Source organism: Atheta coriaria, unplaced genomic scaffold (genome assembly GCF_025399875.1).
Source record: "Atheta coriaria isolate IRGN ID8LTWV9N9 unplaced genomic scaffold, Caltech_Dcor_3.1 hic_scaffold_9_pilon, whole genome shotgun sequence".
Lineage (NCBI taxonomy): Eukaryota > Metazoa > Arthropoda > Insecta > Coleoptera > Staphylinidae > Dalotia > Dalotia coriaria.
This window is the reverse complement of record NW_027045451.1, coordinates 7,425,826-7,439,861: the sequence shown is the minus strand read 5'-3', so window position 1 is coordinate 7,439,861 and position 14,036 is coordinate 7,425,826. Positions and strand designations below refer to the sequence as shown.

Below are 14,036 nucleotides of genomic sequence, written 5' to 3'. Positions count from 1 at the left end.
AGTTTCGTAATAAAGCAAACATTTTCAATCATTTATAAATTTACAACCACAAATGTAATTTGCATGTTCTGGTATGTTTTAAAATAGGTAAATTTTACATTTCAATCACTTTAATTAATTATTTAAAGCTTTAGTGATGTATTAAACGATTTGAATTGATTTTAATTACCTTTTTCACGCAATTAAACACAAATATGTTTAATTTGCGTTTTAGGCAACCAAAACAACATTTTGTATGCATATAAAGTTGAAAACTTTTAAGCGATACAAGGTGTAAATTTTTCCGAATTTACGTTTGGTAAAATTATCGGGCGTGCGTCTCGCCGCTTCGGGAAATGTGCGCGTTGGCGGATTCGGCGTCGGTACGCCGACGGGAGAAGCGATTCTCGTCCGCTGTTCGCATCCAACCGCCGCCGTCGTTGCCGCCGTCGCTCAACACGTAGATCCACGCGTGTGAAAAACTCACGTCTATTACACGCGGCGCGCTCTAATGATACACGCGAAAATAAAACACCCAACGACGCGCAAAACAACAGATTAATTCATTGATAACACCGGATAAATAAACTGCGTGTAAATCTTACAAAATCATATCGAAAGAAAGTCAACACGAGTGAATAAAATTTAACAGTGGTATTGTTAATTTGTATGGAATTCAAACGCGACGAGAAAATCCACGTGACTTCGATCTGATCGAAATTAATAGGACAATATTATATATATACGAATGTTGTGATCGCATCTTGACGAATTCTAGTCTAGTTTCATATTGTGCTGTTGTGTTGTTGTGTTGTCTCAATGTGCGCACGATTCGAGTGTTATTTAATAGCGTAATTGTCGAGTAAAGTGCGTGCTGAGCGTGTTTAACGTGTCAGTGATAGTTGACACTCAAGTAGGTACTTAACTGTACGCCAAACACAAATAATTAACATTAACATATTGTTATTGCTAGTTATCAATAAAAACAAGGTGTGAAAACTATCATACTCGCGTGAAATAGAACAAAACGCAGCAAAAGTTTATGGACAATAAAATTGATGACAGTGAATGATGGAGTGGAGTGCAAAATAATAAAATAATAATGTTTATTAAATAAATTCATTAATGTTAGTCATCTAAGTGTATAATAATATTAATGTGATTTGTTTCTTTGTGAATTTTTATAATATGAGTAATCTTTTAGAAAACGGGAAAATTTACGCTAAATTATCATAAACATTAAAGTAAATTAGGGTTAAAAATTAAAATACATAAAATTGCATGGATGGTGGAGTTAAAAATGAAATTAGGACGTTAAGACATTGGTAAGCAATGTTGTTTTACTAATACTTCTTTAATTAGCGCGTAAAAAATGTTTTAACGTTGAAAGACTTATCATAAAATAACAAGCGCTTTTATTAGGTTGCTGCAACCGAAGTTGAGGTAGATGTTTTTTTCTTTTGATAGCCTTTCAAGTCTTTGTTTTCTCTTTTTTATGCAGTACTTTTTTCTTTGTGCCTTTATTGCGTTCAGGCGGAATTTTAAACAAGGAAGAAAGACAATTAAAAATGAAAATTTGTGTTTTTTGAATTTAAATTATTTTATGTTATTATTATGGTTTTGTAATTGGACGTGCAATCTAAAATTTGTTCATGTAAAAGTTTCACATTCGCAAAGTGCTCTTGAGTAAATTACGAAATAATTTTATAAAATCCTGCGGGATTTAAGTTGATAACTGGTTCAAATTTTAATGCAAAATATTATCGTGTTAATGTTTTACAGTTATCGTCAAAAGAAATTAGTAAAAAATAAAAGTATCGCAGATATTTAATTGATACTTAATAAATATAAATATATTTTTTTTAGATTAATGTCATATTATTCTATAAATTATACAAGCGTCCGACCGCAGGTTATTTTTTACAATTAAAACCAAAATCAAAACGCGAAAGTTAATTTGTTTGTGTGTTTATTTATTTGTTTGTTTGTTTGTTTGTATGTTGCGCTTTCACGTGGAAACAAGTCAACCGGTCATCATAAAATTTTGTACATATACATACTTTCAAAGGTGTTACAAAGTACATACGACAATTTTTATTAAAAAATACCAGTATTTATTCTAAAAGGAATAAAATAAATTGACAGAGTCACTTTGATCAATTTCGAGGTAATAACTGAAAGTTATAATCAGAAATATGGCGCATACCATGAACAAAAATGAATTAATAATATGCGACCATTTTTATTAAAAACTACGCATGCAAAGTCACGGAGAAAAATTTAATTAATGTTATAATATAAATGGCAATTTAATTACCTACTATTAATCCGAAAACAGAAGGATTGGTTTGTAAAAATCATCTTAATTTTCGTTTCGGACATAGTTCCGGCCGAATTTCATGCGAAACTTTGCATTACTTCTTTCACGCATCAGGAGATATAATCTTAATCACGAAAATTAATTTAACCTTTCCTATTTAGCGCTTTTGATATTTGACAGCCTTTTGTTCCCGAACTTCCTTTTGGCGAAGTTGCATCCTATACGGATTAGTTTAATCTGTTTTAAATTTCATTACGCCCTAGAAAATTCAATTTAAATTGTTTAGTTAGAAAATGTTTATATATTTTGTATTTATTTTTACACGGTAATATAGTTCTGAAATTCATCAACAATAAAACAAAAACAATTTTTTATCAAAAAAATTAGAATGATTTTATAATTGAATCTTGACAATTTTTTTTATTTTTATCAAAACATTTCAGAATCGTTTTATAACTAAATCTTGACAAAAAAAATTAAGAGGTAACTGTACGTAAACAATTCTTGATTTTTGAATAATAATAATTGTGTCTTTATTATTCTTACATTACATTACATGGAAAAACAAAATGATCCCCAAGAACATTTCCAACAGATCTCATATTAAATGTTCATGGTTTAGCAAGAATATTTAATATTTAAATTCGATATACGCATATGTAAAGCCGGAAAATTGTATTACCTCCAGCGACAAGAAACGCTTATGAAATATATCTGCCTTTGCAAAATGTTTTTCTTCACCTTCTTTGCATGAAAACTGAAATTCGGAAAATATTCGAAATTTAACTTGGGTATGTTCTAATGTCGCTCGAAATAAAACGCTGACACGCAGTATATTTGATTCACACCCACGCCTAAACAGTTATTTCAACAGAATATAAATTATTGGCAATAAAAAATTCTTCTTTTTAATGATGATAAATGTTAAAGTCAGGAATTTTATATTTCGAGATGATTTCATTAATGTCAAAAAAATAACTTTAGTTTAACTTTAATTTTGTTACTTTTGAAGCACACATTACTTTTTTCTATATATTTTTTGCTCTTGCATTGAAATCAAATCTGGGATGCACCCGGGGTGCATCAGGGAACGCTTTGGGTGTCCAACCATCAGGCAGGAAATGATGTTTCACTCGTGCGTTCACGGTCCGGCAGGTCCGGTTCACGTTTCAGGCACCTGCGCCAAACCCACGCAAACTAACACACGAGTAGATTCAGGTATCTGTAAAGCGTGAAAGCTTTCAGCTGTGGAGTGAGTCAAAGGTCAGCTTTAGCTATGTTTTTCATTATATTGTGTGCGCAAACCAAGAACAAAATATATCAACGAGTATGTCAAATCAATATTAATGTTCTTCAATATTCTGAACAAAATGTAGCAAATATTCAAGAATTTTTACTTAATTTTTATGTTTTATTTTTTCCATTACATTTACAATGCATGCTTTTGGTGATCTCAATAGAAATACTCATTCTTCCGGTATTTCGAAGGCGGTACACCAAATAGCCTTTCTTTTTGTTTGCTCCTTGAGGCATATTTACCATTTTCAATGCATTTTTCATGTTTCGCAGCAAACATTTTTCGAACTTTCAGTTTCCAACTCTTCTGTCCCACTTTCTGCGTTTTACATTCATGGACCGAGATAACGCATACGTTTTCCAATAAATCAAGCATGAAATAGCAAATGTGCCTAATAAAAACCATCAAATAATCAAATATTGTAAACTAAACGAATACAATCATATTATTTCCGTTCAATCAAATTATTCTACTCCATTTTATAATTATATTTGTTGCAATACAAATAGTGATTAAAACAATGGAATGAAACTTGATTAAACAAATCAATTTGCGTGGGAGTATTTGTGTTTTTCACAAACTCGTAAATGAATATTTGCAATTATTTGGAAACACGACAATTTCACAATTCCACAATGGATTTAGTTTTGCTTGGAAAATCGATTCGGTTTATATCACATTTATGAATTCATCAAATAAAATTAAAATATTATAATATGAGTAGGTACCTATAAAAAAAGTTCATAAACTTTTATTGAAAAAACAAAGATATTTGAATGACTCAATTAAAACTTGTAATAAAATTTAATTAAAGCAATTAAAACGTAAACAAACAAAGAAAACTTGACAAAAGTTGAATTACCAAAGATATACAACGCGTAGTTAAGACAATTTATTGTTCAGCAGTTTAAAAGTATTTTAGGAGAGCAGATTAAAGCATTTTTAAAGAAATAATGTCTATATTTCAATACCTAGGCGTTAATGTTGTATTTTGTTGCTTTGGAAATAAAATAAAAATTAAGCCATTAGTGAAACTTGTGAATATATTAGCGACTTTGTCCCAGTAGGTTTTAGTAAACATATAATTAAGTTTTACTTTTTGGTTCAAGACCTGTGTTGATGTATTGATTTCATTTTATTTTAAAGAAATGAATATTAGCTTAATTGCTGTTATCTCGGATTAAATTATTTAGGTGTAATGATTGCATCTTAATACAAAGTTTTATTCTTTATTTAACACCCAACTGCTATTCCTGACAGACATGAATCCATCAAATCATAGTTCTTGAGTTGTAAATACTGTATACTAACTTAAAATAAATTAAAATAACCAATTTTGGAATTTTTGTCAAGGAAAAGTGATTTTAAGCAATGTGAAAATTATACAACTGATATTTCATATTAACTGATATAAGGAGTGACATTTAATATTTAATAACATTTATAGAATTCTCGTTATTTTTCTTCTTACCTGTGCTGCAACCGTAAAATTCAATAAGACCGCGGTTTATCTCGACAGGAAATAAATATCTTACCAAGAATCTTATAATAAACGACGTTGTGCCCCGAAGCAAAAGCAAAAGCGTATCGTTTTGTTATATTTCTGAGCAGAAAAAAAACAGGGTTTCTCACTCAATCGGGCAAACTTTTTTTTACTTCTTCATTGCATTGACATGTTTTAACCTGTTCCTTCATCACTTAACAGATGCTTGAAAATGACATATTTCTTACTAGAAATAAATTTAATACCATTTATCGTTATCGTGATTTTGATTTATCATACCAGTATCCACACTAATCAAAAAATTGAATCTGTATTTTCCGCAATATTTGTGTAATATGTTGATGAAATTTCTTGCTCTTTGGAATGTAAATAAAGTGACATTTGAAATAAATGAAAAGTGACACTTACGAACTCGTTTATCATAATTTCGAGCGAAGACACGCCTTGTTGGACATGTGATACTACTGCGATACTGCGAACCATACTCGTACGAATCTGACATCAAACGGAGAGTGGACGTGCAAAACTCCACACAGAAATGTGAACATGAACATGAACACTTTGCTTGCTTTGATGCTGCAGTCATTCCTTTACAATGTTTTCCCTCTTCATTGAGTGTCACGTGTACACACAGTCTCAATTAAATTTATTATAATGATATGTAATTCGACCATATGAAACAATATCTGTCATATCATGCAAGCAAAAATTTAATTTGCTCAAAAAATTGTTTTTTTTATATGAATATGCATTTAATGTACAATATAAAAATCAGCTCCCTGATGATATGCCACTCTGTGTCATAACATGTCGCAGTTTTTTAATAAAAATTTCGAAATTCATAAAAAGAAGTTGCTTTTTATTTTTAAATTAATATAAAATTGGTATAAAAACTCCCATGAATATAAACATAAAATTATAAAATCCAATATTTTTCTTTACATTTATTGTCAATGTTTGATATAAATATTTGCAGAAAAATAGATTTCTTTAATAAAAAATTAAAACATTATTTCAACTTCGCACATTTATCTTTTAGTAGGCAAATTTTGATGGAACATGCAAGTTTAATAAAGGTTTAACAAAAAAGCAAAATATGAGCCATCCTTAAAATACTAATACCAGAAATAAATGATTAAGTGTCAGAACAACGCCATGTACAATAGCACTGGTGATTGGATTAAATTTGAATTTGATTTTCAAAAAAGTGAGAAATTTTAATAATGCAAATATATCTAAAATTTAAAAATGAATCGCAAAATCTGTTGGTAAGCGCATAACTCAACAACGCCTAGACCTATTTGGCCAATTCTTTTTTTTAAATGTTCGTTAAAGCCCGAGGATGGCTTTTACAGTAAGAAAAATTCGAATAATTTCCGGGAAAATCCTAAAGACCCTCCCTTAGCTATAAGATAAAAGTTGGCATTGAGATTCAATCATAGTTATAGTTAAATAGTTGAATTCGAGATAGCGTGTTGAAGTGCATTATTAGCAATTGTTTATATAATTAATTTTTTAAATACAATTGCAAATTTTATTGATAAAATTGACACATACTATTTTTAGAACAAGAGAGTAAAACCGAATTACATTTTTATTAACCACTACTGGGACGAAGTCGCGGGCAAAAGCTAGTTAAATTATATGTTTGCTCTAAAAGTTGCCTGCTTGCTTTTCCTTCGTCAAAAATATCTCAACTTTGAATATTAAAGAAGTGGTTTTTAAGTAAAAATGGCACAATTAAAAAAAATACTTCACATTCGCATTAACACAATATTTAGGATAATACATGTGTTCTCAATTAACCACCTGTCTTATTTTAATTTTCCACTCAACTCCACACACGTTATTCCTTATTTGTTTACGGTTTAGGCAAACACAAAACAAGTAACACACTAAATTTGTATTATAATACAAAGTTGTGCGTGTTTCCACTGTTTTCCCCACGAGTAATTCCATCCGCTCGTTCAGCGCTTGCAAGTAATGAAAAACTGGAAATAATTAATGCAATTACTCGTTGTTTAAGCGGACTAATTGAGGAGCATTATAATGCTCACGAGCACTGGCGAACGCAGCGGTGGTGGCGAGAGAAAGTCTAAGACTGCAGCTGAACGCGCTGCAATTTCAATTTTAGTTAAATCCACACTAAACTAAAGAAAACAAGCAAAAGCGGAATGTTCTTGCGTTGTAATCAAAGCGTTGTTCAACATCCTTTGAGGCGGAAGTAAATAATGTCATATTGTTAAACACAAATGGCGTAAACGGTATTATTGTGTTGAGCTGGTAAGATTTTCTAACTTTTCATTTAAGCTTTATACAAAAGAAAAATAAAATTAAAGTGAATGTCCACTTTTTATTTTTTATTTTTTTGAATTCTCTTCTTAGTTATCAACTTTTTTTCAACGGTTTTTTATTCAATATTAGCGTCATCAGGAACGAGCTTTATCTCTTTTTCCATCAGCTTTATTCGATTTGAATTGTCAGCGTCAATCGATACGAGGACCCTCATTAAAAAAGACTTGAACTTTTTGCAATTTTTAACTTCTTTGAATTGCTTCTAAAAAGCAATGACAAAAATGCGCAATTTTTACAATTTAGATCAAATTGCATCAGAAACCAATTAATTATTATTTATAAATTCTAATATTCCACATTGAATGAATACTCGTAATGCTACATTAATATTAACCTGAAAATATATTTACTTGTGTGCCTTGTTTGTTTGATTGTGAATATTTGGTGGTTTCGCATACATTCGCAAAATTCAAAAAGTTCACGACGCGTACAAATTGAACCGCAGCCGAACGGCGAAAAACCGCACGCGGCGCGATGAAAACTGCGGGACTTGAACTCCAGGACTTTAGTGTGCGCAGCAAGGAGCAAACAAACGTCCTCAATATGAAAGGCAAACTCGCGCACCGCCAGTGTAGATATTACAGCTGGATGGCAAAGGAACGCGACGCTCGCGAAAAATGCGCCGAAAACGTGAGGGAACGCTCCGAATAAAATAAAAATTAAAAATCAACATACCGTGTGGAATTCAAACAAAATACTTGCGAACAAAAAACCTAACATTATTAATCATGTGGCAATTTATTAAAATTCTATTTTAATAAAAACGCTATTTTTTATTATTATTAGATTATATGGCTAGTAATAAAATTTGAAGTGAAAAATTGCAATTAAAAACCATTAATTGTATTCGAAGAGTAGTCGATAATTTAATCTATACAAAGTTGCGTGCTGTGCATTACATTGATGAAAACACTGATAGCGTGTGGTTTGCATTTTCTCGTTTTACGTTTCTCGGTTATTCTCTGGGGGCCTAACGGGTGATGCAGGTCACGATGCGTTTGAAGAGTGAAATATTACTCAAATTAATTTTACACGCGTTCAACCGCTAACGTATTAATACAGTTTTTACTTAGTTCTTCAAGTTATTTTTACATCTTTACGTCAAACTAAGACACAATTGTAATCAATTGTCATAGATGCATTAATCAACTATATTTTAATTAAAGACAGTAGGCTAACTAATTACTTTCATGTTGCTTAAACCTATAATGAGCCGAATCCGCCAATAAAAGTTTGATTCTTTTAAAAGAAATAAGATATGCATATATTGTACTTTAGCGCCATCTAGTTTTAATTTATCTAATTATTCATTTGATGAATTTCCGATACAACTTTCATCTTTCATTTTACACTCATCTATAATATAAATATGAATCGCAAAATCAGTTGGTAAGCGTATAACCCAACAACCCCGAGACCAATTTGGTCAATTTTTTTTAATGTTCGTTAAAGTCTAAAGATGGTTTTTATGGCTAGAAAGATTCCAAAAATTTCCAGGAAACCCTAAAGACAGTCCTTTTCTATAGGATAAAAGTTGGCATTGAGATTCAATCATAGTTATAGTTAAATAGTTGAATCCGAGCGCGCTAAGGTGCATTATTAGCAATTATTTATATAATTAATTACCTTAAAATAAAATTGTGAATCTTCTATATATATAAAATTTGCGTGTCACAGTGTTTGTTTCCATACTCCTCCGAAACGGCTTTACCGATTTTTACCAAATTTTATATGCGTATTCAGTAGGTCTGAGAATCGGCTAACATCTATTTTTCATACCCCTAAGTGATAAGGGTTGTTCACCCTTAACTTTTTTTTTAATTTTTGGACAAATTCTTTTGTTTTTATTTTTTTTATAATGTGGAATTAAAAAATACATACAACCCTAAATTTTTAGTTTTTTATCACCAACCCCTATTTCTTTATAGCCATTTTAGTAATTTAATCATTTTTCATCCCGCTCAAAGAAAATTTTTATATCCGTATTCAGTAGGTCTGAGAATCGGTAACTTCATATCTTTAAGTGATAAGGGTTGTTCACCCTTAATTTTTTTTAAATTTTGGTCGAAATTTTTTGTTTTTATTTTTTTAATGTGGCATTAAAATATACATACAACCCTAAATTTTTGGTTTCTTATCACCAACCCCTATTTTATATAATAAGTAAGTTACTTTTTGTCTACACTAAAATTTATCTAGAAACTTGAAATAATTTATATGGCAAAACAACGTTTGCCCGGTTAACTAGTATTGATATAATTGACACATACTATGTCAAGAACAAAGAGTAAAAACGAAGTACATTTTTATTAAACACTACCAGGACGCGAGTCGCGGGCAAAAGCTAGTCAAAATATATTTTTGTGACAATAAAAATCGTTTATTTTATTTTCCAATTTATCTGAATTTATCAAAATTGATTCAGTGGTTTTTGCGTAATCCTGGCACCAATAACACACAAACTCATATTTGAATTTATAATATTAGTTAGGACACTGTGTGCACTTGGTTGCTAACTTGCTACAAATCTAAACAAAAACAATCAAAATTTTCCATGCATAAACACATAAAAAATGATTGAAAGTGCGATTAATCATTGTCACATGCGCACACATTGATTTTGCAAAATATCCGCACGTCGACCACCCTGTGAGAAGCCAATGAATACTGGTATTAACAATATGCGAGTACCACTATCGGCATTTCCGACGCACTGAAATTGACATTGTGTACAGAATGTCAATATATGCTACCATAACAAATCGCCCACAACAAAAACTCGTTTATTTCCTTTTACATATCTACATTTCTTCTTTTGTTGTTGTTGAATTGTTGATTCGCTGAATGTGATGTTAATGTTTGTTATATATTTCTTGTTTACGGAGAAAATAATAACAATTTGGTTCGATTGATGAATGTAGGAAAAACGCAAACTTAATCAAACTTCAGTCAAAGTAATCAACGTGTTGTCGTCCTAAAAGTCGCAACACACGATCACAGATAAAATATATAGGCAACTGACATTACAAACTTTTTGCAATGATCGTTTGTGGAGGTTATAAAATTCCTCTCACGCTTTATTTTGTGACCTACTATCAACCAAACACATGTAATTCGATGTGTATCAACATGTAACCTACATTTTGAAAAGTGTGAGCTTAAGGGCGGAATCTATGTTCCAATTTACAGAATTTCGCACTAATCTAACGGGAATGTAGCACGTAGACACTGCAGCAATGTATCCGTCAGGAATGTTATTGTGAAACGATGAAAATTGCCAATTTACGCTTCGATTAATTAACCAGACTAGAGCTACAGCGCTCTCGACATAAATATAATTTCGGATGGAAAAGTTTCAGCTGAGTTCGCAAAAAAAAAGAAGGCACAACACTTGAAAGCATCCGAATTGCTTTTAAGAGAAAGTTTAAACACGAAAAGTTCATTCAATGGCCATTCAATAGAGAATGCTTGTTCGAAAAACAATGTGACGTAATTTATGAACAAGGGAAATGAAATAATAAGTGACGTCTTTTAAAAATATTAATTGATTGAGTTAATTGAAAGGGAATTTACAACGTAAGTTGAAGTGTAAATTGTTAATATTATAACTGTTCAACGCTACTAAACAAGCATGTTAGCAGAGCCCGGGTAGCTCAGTCGGTAGAGCATTGGACTTTTAATCCAAGGGTCCAGGGTTCAAGTCCCTGCTCGGGCGTTCCTTTTTTTTTTCACTTTAATTTATTATTTTCAAATATCAAACATTTTATGTCATCATGATATTTAATTCGAAAACAATTTTATTTCCATGAAAACCTTATAATTTTAATCAATTGTTTATAGAATGACATAATAATGAAGTAAATTTAAACCTTTATTGTTATTAACACGTTGACGCCGGCGCGGTTTTTGAGTGTCCGCCGCATCGGGCGGCGTTTGAGCATTTTCAACTCCGTCTAATTAATTCAGCTGTGCGCCACTGGTTGTTATGACTTGCTAAAGCAAAAAGCGATTGTTTTTGCAAATGCGTCGCCATTTATTTATTTTCTTTGTATTGAATGCCATTATCTTTAGAGTCCGACCGAAACTATGTGCAAACTGAGATGGCAAGTGACGACCACGACTTAGCCGCGAGTTAGCCCACGACACACGATATTTTACGAACATTGAGTTTTGGTTCTGCCACAAGTTTCATCCAATTTTTGGCCGAAATCGAAATTGAAGCCGAAACTGAAATTTCGGTCGGTCACTATTTATTATAATATGTAATCTGAGTGACACATTTGGTGACAAAGATGCAAGACACTCATTATATAGGTGAGACGAGAAAAAGATATAACCCAACCAGTGGTGTAGTCAAAAAATGAATTCCATCTCGTTTCAAATAATGCCGTGACCCACCGGTGGGTCACGCCGCCCGATGCAGCAGACACGCGTGACCCACCGGTGGGTCACGCCGGCGTCAACGTGTTAAGCTAAAATAAGTTGTTTTTGTGAATTCAAAGAAATCAAAATTTAATTATGTCAAACAACCTAACCTAACTTTGAAAATTTCTCTTTGGTAATTTTTTTTATTATTTTAAAGTTATTCAGCTCTTTTGAATCGAAAAAATCTGACAAAGTAACTCATTTTATATTTATAAGTATTTATAAATCCATTCTTTGTTATATGCAAATGTAAATAATATAAATGGTAGGATTATTACGCAAGTAGCTTATTACTAAATATTTGATCAATTTATGTTGAAATCGGATGTCATTGAAGAGGAAATCGTATTTCTCATAATTCGGTCTCGAGACGCCGGTAATATTCGTCAGTATCAACGGACTAATATAATCCCCGAGAATAGCTAAGTAAGTTCAAAATATGCGCATATTTAAATGACTTCGCCACGCTCAACTTCTCATCAAACACGCATTTCTCTTCGAAATAAAGTTAGAATATCTAAATTTTGACTAAAATAAAAAATGGCTTTTTAATATTTTTGGCAAGTAATTGTTTGCAGATACTTTATAAAAGTATTTGATGTTTAGTTTTAATATTTGCGCCGTTGTCGTCTTAGGCGTGGTTTTATTTGCATTGCAGCGCAATCCTCGCAGCAAATTTAAGTCCGTAAACAAAGGAGTGAAACAATAACATTAAGAAACAATATACAAAGTGTTACAAATTACAATTTAATTATTTAAGTTATAAAACGAATTAATAATGATAATATAATAAGAAATATTTTATTTAAAATTATTTATCAACAATTATTTTTGTAAGTAAAAATTTGGTTTTGTTTCTTATCACTGTGATTCTTTGTAATTTGCAAACATGTAACACTCTAGGACCTGGGATAACATATCCTACTGCCTGCAAGATGCATGCAAGAGGGGATTCTTCCTGTACTTGTGTACACACGTTTGTGTTTCCCTCAGAAAAAGCATAAAATATATGGATGGGCACAAAGTGCCACGCAAAGGATTCCCTACCTCGACAAGTCTCGAGACGCGGGTCGCGAGCATCCCAATAATAAATTGTTACACAGTTACAATGTCTGCAACGGCGACAAAGATGCGTTTTTTGTGTGAACGCCGCGCAGGCAGCAAAATGCGTTTTAGTAGACGAGACATTCCCTTAAGAGGTGATAAATTTTATCTCGCAACGTGTGAGATGTATTTACACCCACTACTGAGGTTAGTGCAAGATTCACTCAGAGATATTAGATGAAAACTACAAAAATTACATTACTCACCGGGAATAAAAAGTCAAAAAGTAAAATTTATAAATTGTGGGTTATTATGTAGGAAGAGTCAAGAAAAAATATATTTGTGTTAATACTGTGGGATGTTACTTTATTATTTCATGACTTTCGTGTGTATGGCGTATAACGATAATACCGTGAACAAGAAATGTGAATTAATTACAAGAGGAGTGAATAATGTGAGGCGGGGTTGAACAGCAACACGATTATTCTACTGTGGGCGGCCGACTTGAACTCACCACAGAAAACATTTTCATTCATTCGAAATTGAAATGCAATTTGCATCGGCTGAATTCCCTTTTGATGTGGTTATCTATTCATTCAAAAACGAGGTTTGTACGTTATAATTGAATAGTTCTTCAATTTTCTCGAAAACTAGAACCAATCACGCAACTGAAACGTCTGAAATTTCAATTTCCACTTTTCCAGAACAAAAAAATGCCTAAAATTGCTTTGATCGGAAAATTGCAAAAAATGAAACATTTTTCCATTTAAAAATACAGGCACTAAAAGGCGATAATTGGCGATAAAATGATTTTTTAGAGAATTTTATTGGAAACTAGCTTTTGCCTCCGACTTCGTCTCGATAGTGTTTAATAAAAATGTAATTCGTTTTGACTCTCTTGTTCTAGACATAGTATGTGTCAATTTTATCAATAAGATCCGCAATATAATTTTAAAGAAATTAATTATATAAAGAATCCCTACTATTATTATAAATGCGAAAGTCCTGATGTTTATCATGCTTTCACGCAAAAACTACTTAACAGATCATCATGAAAATTTGTACACATATTGTTAGTGGTCCCCGAATGGTTATAGGCTACTTTTTATTTA

The 14,036-nt window shown here is 31.6% G+C and overlaps 1 protein-coding gene and 1 non-coding gene across 3 annotated transcripts in view; both read left to right on the top strand.

Annotated features, from left to right (window-relative positions):
* Positions 1-14,036, top strand: part of LOC135798404 (adipokinetic hormone/corazonin-related peptide receptor variant I-like) — a 38,653-nt gene that overhangs the window by 5,390 nt on the left and 19,227 nt on the right. Inside the window, exon 1 of one of the 2 annotated variants that reach the window (XM_065311247.1) lies at positions 1,286-1,304. The exons of the other annotated variant lie outside the window; for it this stretch is intronic. The gene's annotated coding sequence lies outside the window, so the exon portion shown is untranslated. Of the gene's footprint in view, positions 1-1,285; positions 1,305-14,036 lie in introns of those variants that run through there. 2 annotated transcript variants of the gene reach the window in all.
* TRNAK-UUU (transfer RNA lysine (anticodon UUU)) lies at positions 11,098-11,170 on the top strand. Its single transcript has one exon. It is a non-coding gene; the product is annotated as a tRNA-Lys (tRNA).